Source organism: Ambystoma mexicanum, chromosome 7p, assembly GCF_040938575.1.
Source record: "Ambystoma mexicanum isolate Mex_15411 chromosome 7p, UKY_AmexF1_1, whole genome shotgun sequence".
NCBI classification, from domain to species: Eukaryota; Metazoa; Chordata; class Amphibia; order Caudata; family Ambystomatidae; genus Ambystoma; species Ambystoma mexicanum.
Window position 1 is genome coordinate 363,252,754 of NC_090939.1, and position 14,118 is coordinate 363,266,871.

Here is a 14,118-nt window from a genome sequence, read left to right on the forward strand (position 1 = left end):
TGGTGGAGTTCGGGGGAGGAGTGGTCTTAGGGTGGTTGGCTCGCCATCGTGCTCCTCTGGTTTGGTGTTTGGAGAGGGGAATGGTAGGGAATGGGAAGGGGGTTGGGATGATTTGGGCAGGGGCGGACGGGAGGGAAGGCAGATCGGGGAGTGGGGGCTGTCCACTGTGGATGTTTCGGACCCACTCTGGTGGAGTGGGTGTACTCATGCTTGGTACGAGCTTTAGGTCGAATTTAAGAGGCCTATCTGATTGTAGATCTAAATTCAGTGGGGGCACGCTTTGGCACACTTCCAAGTTCAATTTGCGCACGCAAAGATGATATTAGACTATTAGGTGAACTTCTAGGTTCGACTGTACATAGAGGTGCTATTAGGCTATTAGGTACTATAAGGTACACTTCTAGATTCAACTGGGCATAGAGATGATATTAAGCTATTAGGTACCATTAGGTACACTTCTAATTCAACTGCACACAGAGATGGTATTAGGTCTACCTCTAGATTCAATTTGTGTGTATTAAATGCACTTCTAAATTCGACTTTCACAGAGAGGCTATTGGTATATTTCTAAATTCGACTTCTAAATGCAAATCCAAGTCCCACTTTCACCTGGAAACTATTGGGCGCACTTCTAAGTTCAACTTCTAAATGCACTTCTAGATTCACTTTCCACAACGGGGATATTGGGCACACTTCTAAATGCAACTTTCTATGAGCGGCTATTGGGTACACTCCTAAATACAACTTTCACAGAGAGGCTATTGGGTACATTGCTAAGTTCAACTTTCCCAGAGGGGCAAGATTCAACTTTGCACAGAGGTGTTACAGGGCACACTTTTAAGTTCATAGAAGAGCCATTGGGCACATTTCAAGTTTCAACTTTCACAGAGAGGCTATTGGGCGCACTTCTAAATGCAACTTTGAGATAGAGGCTATAGGGCGCACTTCTAAATTTAGTATTCACAGAGAGGCTATAGGGCACACTACTAGATTCAGTATTCACAGAGAAGCTATAGAGCACACTTCTAAATTCAGTATTCACAGAGAGGCTATTGGGCGCACTTCTAGATTCAACTTTGCACAGAGGTGTTACAGGGCACACTTTTAAATTCACAGAAGAGCCATTGGGCACACTTCAAGTTTCAACTTTCACAGAGGCTATTGGGCACACTTCTAAATTCAGTATTCACAGAGAGGCTATTTGGCACATTTCTAAATGCAACTGAGATAGAGGCTATAGGGTGCACTTCTAAATTCAGTATTCACAGAGAGGCTATAGGGCGCACTTCTAAATGCAACATTGAGATAGAGGCTATAGGGCACACTTCTAAATTCAGTATTCACAGAGAGGCTATAGGGCACACTTCTAAATTCAGTATTCACAGAGAGGCTACAGGGCACACTTCTAATTCAGTATTCACAGAGAGGCTATGGGGCACACTTCTAAATGCAACTTTGTGATAGAGGCTATAGGGCACATTTCTAAATTCAGTATTCACAGAGAGGTTATAGGGCACACTTCTATATTCAGTATTCGCAGAGAGGCTATTGGGCACACTTCTAAATTCAACCTTTCACAGAGAGGCTATTGGGCCGACTTCAAAATTCAGTATTCACAGAGAGGTTGTTGGGGATATTTCTAAATTCAGTATTCACAGAGCGGCTATAGGGCACTTTCTAAATTGAGTATTCACAGAGAGGCTATAGGGCACACTTCTATGTGCATTATTCACAGAGAGACTATTGGGCACACTTCTAAATTCAGTATTCACAGAGAGGCTATAGGGCACACTTCTAAATTCAACCTTTCACAGAGAGGATATTGGGCACACTTCTAAATGCAACTTTGAGATAGAGGCTATAGGGCACACTTCTAATTCAGTATTCACGGAGAGGCTATTGGGACATTTCTAAATTCAGTATTCACAGAGAGGCTATAGGGCACACTTCTAAATTCAGTATTATCATAGAGAGGCTATAGAGCACACTTCTAAATTCAGCCTTTCACAGAGAGGATATTGGGCACACTTCTAAATGCAACTTTGAGATAGAGGCTATAGGGTGCACTTCTAAATGTAATGCTAGTACAATATGGAGATTTTACAATGAATTAGCTTCTGGGTTGAGTGGTAGGGTAGTATGGCGAGAAGTAATTGCTTCTGTGCCTGTCCTTACCACACTTACTTATTGTCGGCTTCTTGCTTCTCCTGCGGATACCTATCAGATATGACCTGGAGCCGTCTCTTGTAGGAGCCGTCCTTTGCCTCGGCCCTTAGCCGATGGGCTGCCAGGCAGAGGGCTGCCCATGGAGGACATGCAATGAAGGGGGGCTCTTTTGACTGCAGCCAATCAGGGGTGGTGTGGAAGGGCTGGGAGGCGGGAGGGCAGGCCTACACGGGGAGATGCGAAAGAGGGAGCGGGGAATGGAGATAACGGCGGATGCCTTCTGGAAAGGGCCTAGAGCCCGTTAACAATAATAAAAACAAGATATGGGCACAATTTAGGAGCAGCAACTGGGGCAGTCACACTCACCTCGCCTCGTGCGGATGGGAAAACACGAGTGCGAGTCAGTGCCGAGGACTAGGTCTGCAGGGCAGACACCTGCAGCCAATCAGGGGTGGTGTGGGCGGGCTGGGAGACGGGAGGGCAGGCCTACACAGGGAGATGCGGAAGAGGGAGCGGGGAATGGAGACAACGGCGGATGCCTTCTGGAAAGGGCCTAGAGCCTGTTAACAATAATAAATACAAGATATGGGCACAATTTAGGAGCAGCAACTGGGGCAGATACACTCACCTCGCCTCGTGCAGATGGGAAAACACGAGTGAGGGTCAGTGCCGAGGACTAGGTCTGCAGGGCAGACACCTGCAGCCAATCAGGGGTGATGTGGGCGGGCTGGGAGGCGGGAGGGCAGGCCTACACGGGGAGATGTGGAAGAGGGAGCGGGGAATGGAGATAACGGCGTATGCCTCCTAGAAAGGGCCTAGAGCCTGTTAACAATAATAAATAGAAGATATGGGCACAATTTAGGTGCAGCAACTGTGGCAGACACACTCACCGCGCCACGTGCGGATGGGAAAACACCCAACTAGATGCAGATGTAACAGTAAAGGCGGGTGTCGCTTTCATGGTCTACCTAGATGCACTTTCACAGTGAGGGCTAAGATGCTATGTGCTAATAGCTGAATGAAATTTAAACAATAGGAAGCAAAGGTATCTTTCATACTATGACTAGGTTCAGTTTCCACAGTACAAATGGTTTTAAGATGATAATAGTAGTGTGAGCATGGCGGTAACAGTGTGGATATTGTGATATTGCCCTTGATGGAGAACTGGTCTAAGTGGGTGCATATAGGTGACTGTAGTAGAAAGTGTGTAACAAAGCTTTCAGGGTATAACATTTGTAAATGAAACAGCAGGTACAGTGCCTAAGTTGCAAATGTAATTACATACAATATAATGTGGATTGCAACCGCCGTAATGAGAAAAGAGGCGAGGCTGGGGTGCCGAGCCTGGCCGGGTAGTTGCATATAGCTATTTAGAGTGGTGGCTGCCTAGGAAGGCTAGGAGGTGCTTGAGGGGATGGCACAAGTATGGGCACAAGAGCGGCAGAGTAAAATCGAGAGGTTTAATGTTGTTTCAGGTCAGGGGCTGCAGACAAGAATCGAAGTGGGAATAGTACAGCGTGGCACTAGGGCTGCAGGTTAAATGCACAGAGGAACAGAACAACGTGGCATACGGCTGCTGGCAGAAATTCAGGTGATCACAGTATAGCGAGGCATGAGGGCTGCAGGTTAAATGAAGAGTAGTTACACATCAATGTGGGCGCAGGTGCTGAAGGCAAAGACTTGTAGGGTTGTCACAACTTGGTCATATTCGAGAGCCAAATAAAATACTATAGGCAAATGAATATCCTGCATTTGGAGTATAAAGTACACTTTGACATTAATTATGCAGTAAGTAAGCAAGGAGCTGGGGGGAGATGCCTAGCCGGCTAGGACAGTATTTATAGTCAGCGAGCACGAAGTCTGCATGGTACTGGAGGTCTTATACCAGGTCACAAACTGGGCGGATGAGGGATGAAGTGTGGTTCCTGGTGGTTGCATGTCCATTATGGAGTTTGGCCCTGGGCTCTGTCCGGCTCGTGATAGGCTCAGGACAGGAAGCAAGGGGCTTCGATGTAGTGCCTTAGACGGCGTGCCGGCTTCTCACCTGCCGGCGAATGGGGTGCAGGTAAATAGGAAGGCTCCTGCCAAACCTATGGGGCCATGCAAGGCTGGAGGGCAGCAGTGGTTACAGGCACACTACTGAGGTTGAGCGGCCATCTTTGAGGGTCTAACCTCGTGGGCAAACTACTGCGTTTTAGCAGAGTTTGTAGGTAAAGATGGGGCAGAGTTCACAGTGCAGCGTTGCACGTAGCTATGATTTCAATATGCAAATAATGGCAAAAAAGTAAGCAATAATTCCGATATTTTTGGAAATTAGCCCTTCACACTTGATGGGGTTGGAGTGAAGCCCAGGGGCTTACCATGGGGGCTTACCATGGTGCTGGAGGCCCATCTGGGCCTGGGTGCTGCTCCTGCAGTGGGATAGTAGCTCCTGCTCCTTTGATCCCTGCCTTCAATGGAAGCCAGTGGAGAGATTTTAGGGTGGGAGAGATGCGGTCCCTGGGCTTGAGACCATGGATAAGTCTTGCAGGCCTATTCTGGATTAGTTAAAGGGAGTGAAGGGAGGAAAGAGGAAGGTGAAGGAAGATGCTTTTGTACTGGTCAAGCCTAGAGAGAAGCAGGGCTCTGGAGAAATTGGGCCTCATTATGATAATACAGGCACAGCTGCCACCGGTGTAATTATTTTTCCGGCATCCACGAATGGGCAATTACCCGTTCATTACGGGCCTGCCAGACCCGTAATTGCCCATTTGTGGGTGCCGGAATAAAAAATGCTCTACCGGTACCGTAGTTCCAGGACTGGCAAACTTATAATGAGACCCATTGAGCTTCTGGGGAAGGTGAGGAAAGGTAGAATGCCCCTTAGGAGATGAAGCTGAAAATTGAACTTCTTGGCAAGGTCTGTGATTTATGGAGAGAAGGAGAGACAAGAGTTAAAGATGATCCAAAGGTTTTTTTCTTCACATGTGGGTGAGGGGAGGGGAGCCAAGGAGTCTGGCCAGAGAGTGAGGAGGAGACTAGGAGCAGGCATCCCAATGAAAAGGATCTCTGTCCTGCTGGCATTGAGGCACCGATCATTGGCAGAGCACCATGTCTTAATAGCAGTCAGACAGTCAGGTTTGAGGAAGGAAGAGGAGGAGGTAGAGGAGGTGGTAGCGGAGGGCAGTCCAAAAGAGAGCTATGTGTTGCTGCGTAACACTGGAAATTAGGGGAGTAGGTGCTGATCAGGTGGTCCAGAGGGACAAGGTAGATGTTGAAGAACCACAGGGATAGAGTAGGGTAGGTTAGGATAGAGCCCAAAGACATTAAAACACATTGTACAAAACATTGGCGGAATCAGTAATTCCAAGATGGCCACCACTGTTGTTTCTCCTTCTGCTTTTATGAAACTACTGTAAGAGACAATAAGGAAACTAATTGTTCAGCTAGCAATATGCAGCTGATCATAGCCTGGAAAAGGACACAGTGGGCCAGAAGCTCAACATTTTTTTATGCGCTGGCACCAAGCATATGCAAGAGAACTGGACCGTGCATTTTTACTTATTGTCCAGCACCTCATGAAATTCTCAGGTCAATGTTAAGAATTGGGTGGTGTGGTGGGTCAGAGGAATGACGTGTAGTCTGATCAGACATTTCACTCTTCCCACTCTTCCTTATTGACTAGAAAAGAAATGCCTATCTCTGCCCATACTATAAGGCATCCCTACCTAACAAAACTAGCTAAGGTGCTTGTCAGTCGTCAGTGGTTGACTTAACAGACACTGTCCAAAGTCCAAACTAACCTCAACTGACCCTAGCACTGAGATGAAAACATAGGGCAGGAGACTGACTCCCTTCTCCTAGCGTTTGGCTTTCCACCAACTTTATAGTCGATGGAGATTATTTTGAACAGTCCATGCAGCTCTTTAAATATAGTAACTTGTTTCTGCTTCTTTTCTCTGTGATAAATGTTCTCTATCCTTAGAGGTTTCTCCTCTTGGTTCTTCCTACTGAGAGATAGTTCCCATTTACTTTGTTTGATAAGACCAATAGTATTCAAACATTGTTTCTCATCTACTTCTTTATGCTTTAGTATTCTGAACTCCTTATCTCTAATGGGATGAGTATGATTGTTCCTATAAAAAAACTTGTTATTAACTCCTCTGGGGTTTAGTCTTACAGTTTCTTGAACTTCACTTGAACGAGTATGACTTGTCCCATAATGATCCCCTTTCACTTCTCTGGGCTTTAGTGTTACAGTTTTTTGGACCTCACTGGGCTGAGTCTGACTGGTTGTGTAATGATGCTCACTCCCCCTCCCGGGTCTCCCGTTCTCCCTATTACTTGATGTCGGTAGGGATAATGTCACCAGGCTTTTTATTCACTTGGGGTTGCTTTCTCTCTTCCTGTCATTGTTCTGGGCAGCCAGATGGTATTTTCTGCATACTTTGTTGTAGAGTTGTATCAGCATTGTTTAAGAGATCCGCTGTCCTCCACTGGCTCGTAGTGATCAGGCTACTACTTTCTGTGTCTCTCTCTCTCTCAGTGCTATGGGATGGCAGACATTGAACTCTCTTTCTTTCATGCTTACGGTATGAAGACGCAGCACATCTAACTCAGTTCCTTGTGTCTTTCCGTTATGGGATACTGCACGTCCAGCTTTCCCTCTGCGTCTGACCTCCAGCCACTCGACAGTTTTCTCCTCCTGCCAATCTCCTCCCCTCTCATATATGACATAGCTGTGGGACTTCCCCAGTGTAAGTCTTGCTCTCTCCCTCTCCCTGTATTCTTAGGGTGTCTTTTAGAGAGTTCCTCACAGGAAAAGGAGTCCTTGTCCCCAAGCGGGAGTCTCTCCCGGTGAGGTCACACTTGCCTCAACCCCTAGGGAGGGTGTTGCAGAGCCGTCTCACTAACCCAGTCTCACGTGGGTGGATGATCCGCCTTGGGGAGAAGGGACAAATTCACACGATTGGTCACAGTGGCCTGAGCATTTCTGAAAGCAGAGCAAAAAAACAAGCACATTTTCTTCTCTCCTTTCATTTGCTCTTCTTTTTGAAAATCTGGCCCTTTGTGTCATAGCCAAGATAGCACATGCTGATGACAAGTAATGTATGATTCAAGGTTTTTGGTCTTCACCTATGAGGTTGTTGTTCCTGGTCTACACTAAGATAGGAATGACATTTGAAAACTGAAGGTTGATGGCTGAAAGGTTTTGAATTACTCACAATATCTGGCATTGGTCTTGACAACGCTGTATAGCATTGTTTTTCAGATTACATGCATTCACAGAAGGGGGAATACTATATTCAAATCAGGCTTGATCCCACCACAAAAACATGAGAAAACTGTTGTAAAAAGGGATTAATATGAAATAGCCGGTCATGGGCACAAAAATTGATCATGGGGCAGTTATCAGGCAATGATGCCTTTGAAGTGCCTTGGTGTCTCGACAACAGCTAACCAGGATTCTCAGTGTTGTGCGGCGCTCCGATTCAGTTTGAAATGCAGCAGTTGGGGTAGTCCAGTGGCAAGCAGGTGTCAAGCTGCGGTGAAACTGGAGGATGCTGGGATTCAAGGCGTTAATTTAACATTGCAGAGCATGGAGTTCACAAGGCTCAGTTTAACAGTCAAGGCTGTGTGATTGGCAGAGTTGAAGGTCTTTCTCCAGAACCAGGTCACCCCAATATGACCTGGGGATAGTTAGGGGACAGAGCGTGCCTCTGCCTTGGATTACCTGTCTTCACCTTACAACTGGAGTACCTTGGAAAGGACTGCTCTCCCAACAGGGTCCAACGTAATCTTCTTGAAGGCTTGAAGTCCAGGGGTGATTTAAAGAAGGAATGGGAGACACCTTCTTTTAATGGAAAAAACCTACATGTGTTTGGATAAAATCAAACCTACACAAACGTTCCAATTGCTGTTTTTGTAATAAGTGGACTCTGCCTTCTGACATCACACCCAAAGTGATCTGTGTTAAAGGAAGTGCAGGGGGCTAGATGAAGAGAGGAGTTGGTACCTTCCTCCAGCTGGTCTGAGCTCCATCTGCCTTCAATAACCCCACTCCCTTGCCTTGTCATTCACATAAAAGGCCCGTTTGTTGTGCATAACCCTGCTGTGAGGATAGTCTTTTTGTGAATGGTGTGCCCTTCAAAGGAACAAAGATTCCCCAGGGCTAAAGTCTTTCTGGGAGAAGCCGAGGCAGCCTGACTGGGGGAATACAGATAAAACTTCCACAGGTGAATATAGCTCACAGGGCTCACACATAGTTTTTGGAACAGATGTTCATATCTTAAATGCAGCCCCTGCTCCACAGAGACTTGTCTGTCACTGCTACTGTCAAGAGGGCAACCATGACCCCTGATCCTGCTTTGTGCTACTGGACGGTAGGAGCTGCAGATCACAGTCCTTTTCTAGTATTCCCACCACCTCGGTTTGTCCATGGAGTTGATAGACGATTTTCAATTTCTGGACCTAGGTTATGGTGTTCACCACCATTGACCATTCAAAGCCTGACGTCATTCTCATCTTTAGGAAGGCCCTAAAAATATAATTGTTATGTTAATGGACGTGTCTATTATCTTTTCTTCTTGTTACAAGTGCTAGGGATAGAGGTCTGTTTCAGAACTTAGAAGGTCTGCGCTTGGATGCAGTTAATACTGCCTGAAGTGTGATAGAAATACATCAAATCAAACCAGGTTACTGATTCAGTCGGATACAAGTATACTATGCTTTTGGTATAGAGCTTGGTATTTTGCACTGTTTTACTTGATGTGCCTAATATTTGAATCTAGCTGCGCTGTATTTTGCACTGCATTCCCTGATGTGCCTGATATTTGAATCTAGCTGCGCTCTATTTTGCACTGCATTCCCTGTTGTGCATGACAAATGCTGACTTCTCATTGTGCCGCCCTGGTCACTATATGATTGATATTGTTTAGTCAATGCTAGGCATCTGCACACTCTGTACACTCAGGTCACCTTATGTTTGCTGACATTTAGCCAAATCTAGGCACTTGTATTCATTGTGCCACTTTGGTCACTGATACCACAGTCCTATCTAATGAGACCCAATCTTGACTCGTGTGAACAATTTCGTAGGTATCCTACTCAGGTAGCTAGTACTACCATTATGCAGGTCAGTGTGCTCCTTCTATTATACTACACTCTAGCCCTACGGGCTGCCCCAGTCACTCAGTTACCCACTGCAACAACCTTCCCCCTTTGGGCTAAACCCGATCAGCCACCTAATAGTCTGGCCTGCCTGAACCTACACCACCAGGCACTGCCGACTGAGACTGTGACCCCTATAATGAGCCCTCAGCAACCACTGCAGGTTTACATTACTCCAGTAACCATATTAACCAATACCTTAATGACCCAGCTCTGTGGCTGGAACACTTCGCCAGGAAACCAACACCAAACCAACCCTACCCCCTCCTTCTTAGAAACAAGAGACTAGCCACTAGATTCCGCCTATGACACTCCCGCAACAACGCCACCAAGCAAACTTCACATGCACCACCTGGCTCATCCCCATCTACCACTACATGCAAATCCACTACCACAGGGTTAAACTGCCTGTGTTCAAGGGTGCCCTTATCAACGCTAGATCTCTCACAGCACACGCATTAGACATTGCTGACCTCATCACCACCTCAGACCTTGACTTCGTCGCTATATCCGAAACTTGGCTACATGCCGCATCTGGCCCCTCACTATCCTTGGCTTTACCGCCCGACTACGGCATCAGGCGATGTGACCGTACCACTGCCCAATCCAGAGGCGGTGGCGTGGCCTTCATCCATAAAAACTCTTGACCTAAGAGTGGTATCCGACTCCAAACTCGAATCAGCTGAATCGCTGTCAGTCAAACTATAACTAACGCCTAACCAAATAGCCACCCTCCACCTTATCTATAGGCCCCCACGTCCGGCACCGACCTTTGTCAGTGAAATATCCACCCTCCTTGACAAAACTAAAAGTAACTCACAAACAATCATACTAGACGACCTTAACTTAGGTCTTGGTGACCCAAAAGATCCAGTAGCAATAGATCTGGAAAATGTTCTAACTGACCTCGGCCTCACCGTGTACATTCAAGAACCTACCCATATCAAAGGCAGGACCCTTGACTGGTTAGCGGGCTCTAACTGCAATATCAAGGTTCTCGACAATACCCCTTGCTTATGGTCTGACCATCATATCATAACTTTTAATTTTGAAGCAACCCTGCAAGCCCCGACACTGATAGCCCCAGCACTCCCTACTAGAAGTAAAAAGGACATAACCAAGGAGAAACTCCTCCCTCTGTTACTCCCTTCCCTCAATGCGGCCACCACCAACACCTGCTCTGATCCCACCTCCCTAGCAGACACCTATAACCAAACTATGCGCACGGCCATAGACTCCATAGCACCCATCAAACTTAGAAAGGCCAAACCACGAGCACATCTTAATTCATGGTTCACCCCACAGTTAAGAATGCTCCGCAAAGCTAAACGCTGTGCTGAAAATCGCTGGAAAAGTCACCCTTCTGATGAGCATAAAGATGGTTTCCTTCTTACCTCACTCACCTACAAAGATGCTATCATCAAATCAAAAAAAGAGTCTCTTAACAATCGTATTCTGCAAGCTGATTTGAACACAAAGGAACTCTTCAGAATCCTAAAAGAGCTAGAAACTCCAGTCTCCCCCAGACACTTGCACGAAAGATAGTAAATGGTGTGCTAACATTCAAGCAGCCTTACTGAATCACCAGACGACCGTCGCCTCCGCCACTCCGGAACACATGTCTGCCAACCGGCTCAGAAACGGCTATCCAGCCCACTGGCACTTACTGGGTAGGACCAGTTCACCATTCTTTAAGCTCATGAAAAAACTCAATTGGCCTTGAAAAAGACTAAGGTTGAAACGCGCGTCGGCTGTGTAAAGTGTCAATATGTTAAAACTGGCACCTCTATGTCTAAGTGTATTTCATTAGTGCTGAATAACTAAAGAAATAAAACTAACCACTTGTCTAACACAAAACAAACCTGACATCCATTACCTGACAAAGCTGCCATACTAACAAATACCGGACTATCCAATCCCGCCAGCGCCTAGAGGTCCACAGTTTGTCAAACCCCACAATTTGTCTTCACAATCAGGAACCCTGGAGTTGGTTCCTTGACAAACCAGGACTCAGGCTGCAGGTTTGACAAAGGAATTAAACTAACCAGAAGTGCGCAGGAGTGAGGGAGTTCCGCCTTTCAAAAACTCCACCCATGCTCTAACATTCAAGCAGCCTTACTGAATAAAATCTCTACACTACAATCTAAAATTAAAGACAAGCAGGACAGTTTGAATCTCGACAACCGCTCACTCGCCCCTGCTAGGGCCCTCCCTCTAGACACTGCTAACACCAAACCATTTGCCTTCTCACTGCTCACCATTACCGAGGTAGAAAATATCATCCTAAGAATTAAACCATCCAACTGCCAAGGTGACCCTTGACCAGCTCCCATCATTAAGGACTCTGCACATGATCTGGCCCCATTCATTACTGCCTTCATCAACTCCTCCTTTAAAACAGGTATTGTCCCGGACAACCTTAAGGACGCTTGGGTGATCCCACTGCTCAAAAAACCATCCCTTGACCCAAGCATACCTACTAACTTCCGACTTATCACCAGAAGTACCATTTTTGCTTAAGATTTTAGACCGCACAGAATACCTTCAGATCCAAGATTACTTGGAATCTAACAATCTGCTAGGTCTACGACAATCCGGATTTCGTCCCAGACACGGGACAGAAACTGCTTTAATAGACCTAAAAACCCAAATTGAGGTATTGAAGGACCAGGGTAAACTAGCAATGCTACTAGTCCTCGACCTCTCTGCCGCATTTGATTTGGTCAACCACCAGATCCTATGCAGGCATCTCATCCTCTGCTGCGGCCTGGATCAAATCCTTTTTGAGCAACAGATCCATGAGGGTCTTGGCCCCATCCGCAGGTGCCGAGCCCTCCCCTATTCACTGCAGCGTACCTCAGGGATCTTGCGTGTCACCTACACTTTATAACATTTTCACGAAACCACTCTTTGATGTGCTTGACTATCTGGGTGTCTCATACACCAACTATGCGGATGACACCCAGATACTCATTCCCATCACAGGTGATTATCTAGCTGACACCAAGGCCCTTAACGACGTCTACCTGGTCGTCCAAGCCTGGATGGCCCAACACCAGTTATGCCTAAATGACGACAAGACGGAGCTCCTCATCCTGGGCACCTCACAACGCCTGAGCAAACTAGAGCCGTCCTATCAGTCATTTACCATAGACGGTAATACCATACGAGTCTCGAAAGATACCAAAACGTTAAGTTTTTACCTTGACACCACCCTATCCTCATCTCGACAAATAAATGCTGTCAGATCTGCCTCTGCATACACGTGTAAACTTATTGAAGCTTGCAGACCGTTCCTTACCACCCCTAACAGTGTCACACTTGCTAGAACTCTCATTATGGCCAAAATTGATTATTGTAGTGCTCTTTACTTAGGTACTAGCCAAAAGAAACTGAATAAACTCCAAACAACACAGAACAATGCCATTCAAGCTGCCCTAAACATCCCCCGCAACCACCACATTTCAGAATCCAGAACCAACCTAAAGTGGCTACCTGTCAAGCAGAGAATCTCACTAAAAACACTTGCCTTCACGCACAAATGCTTGGCTAACAAGGCCCCTATCTACCTCTGCAGTCGGCTGTCTCGCCACTCGACCTCCTGACCTCTAAGAACTGCCCAGACCCACTGTCTATCGATCCCTAGATTTAATCTTCAAAAAGCGGGGGGCATCAGCTTCCCTGTCCTAGCCTCTACACATTCAAGGCCAAAACCAAATCTTGGCTTTTTGACCAGCACTAAGACATGCTCTGCGCCCTTGACTTACATACTCTGGCCCGCTGACCGCCGTTACTATTCTCTCTACACCCTAGAGGTATATCTACTGTTAAGCATAGCGGCATTGTAATTACTGTAATGTTTGTAGATAGAAACACTGTTAGTATTCTGTCAATGTAATTTGTATGTCTGTATATATGCATTATTGTAACTTTGTACAAATTGCGCCCTGTTGCCTCCGGTCCTAATGGCTTGCACGTTATAAATAAAACAAATACAAAGGGGAATCTGATAAGCAGATTACCCTTTCTGAGATGGAATTACCCACATCATTTTATTAGTTAAGACAAATCAAAAACCCAGGGTTTACACACACTTTCCAGATGGCAATTTGTCACACCTACACATTTTAGATTAGAAAAAGAAATGAATGGTAGCCTAAGGCGTCAGTCTTAAACTATAGGTGGAATGACAGAGATATGAAAATATAAGCAGGATGGGTCTTGTTGTTAAGTATTGTGGGTGTATGTCTTTCCTTCTGGATGCTGTTTCACAGTATTGATGCATAACAATGCCATACCTGTTTCCTAGTCTTCTCTTTCTAGAACGTGTAAACTTGTATTTGTACATTCTTGTGATGTTTACAATTCTGGAATTGTCACAATTGACTAGATAATTGGATAGGTGAGTTGGTGCTGGTGTGGATTTAGCCTTTGCTAGAATGCAAGATGTTTCACAAATGATTTGGTCCCGGATAAGCAGGAGGTTATAAAAAAAGATGTAATTGTTCACATGTGTTAGCTGAAACCAATATGGCCAGTTTTAGCAATGTGAGTTCTTTAAACAATAGGTTGCTTCAGTGACTATTTGTGTTATGGACCCTTCAAGATTCTTGCAGGATGAATGTTTCCTTTGCTTGTCTTCCAAGGAGCACACGGTCAGTCTTGGTGTAATGTATCCTTAAATCGATGCTCGACATCAGATGAGTGGCAGACAGCATTTCAGCAGTATGATGTCTTCGGCACAACTGACCCTTAGGTATAATTGCTTGTCACCCAAGTATTGATCGAATAAAGATGTCAGGG

At 45.9% G+C, this 14,118-nt stretch overlaps 1 protein-coding gene across 1 annotated transcript in view; it reads left to right on the forward strand.

The window, feature by feature from the left end:
* The window catches only part of TMPRSS15 (transmembrane serine protease 15), a 1,663,368-nt gene that overhangs the window by 522,071 nt on the left and 1,127,179 nt on the right, over positions 1–14,118 (forward strand). The window lies entirely within an intron of this gene.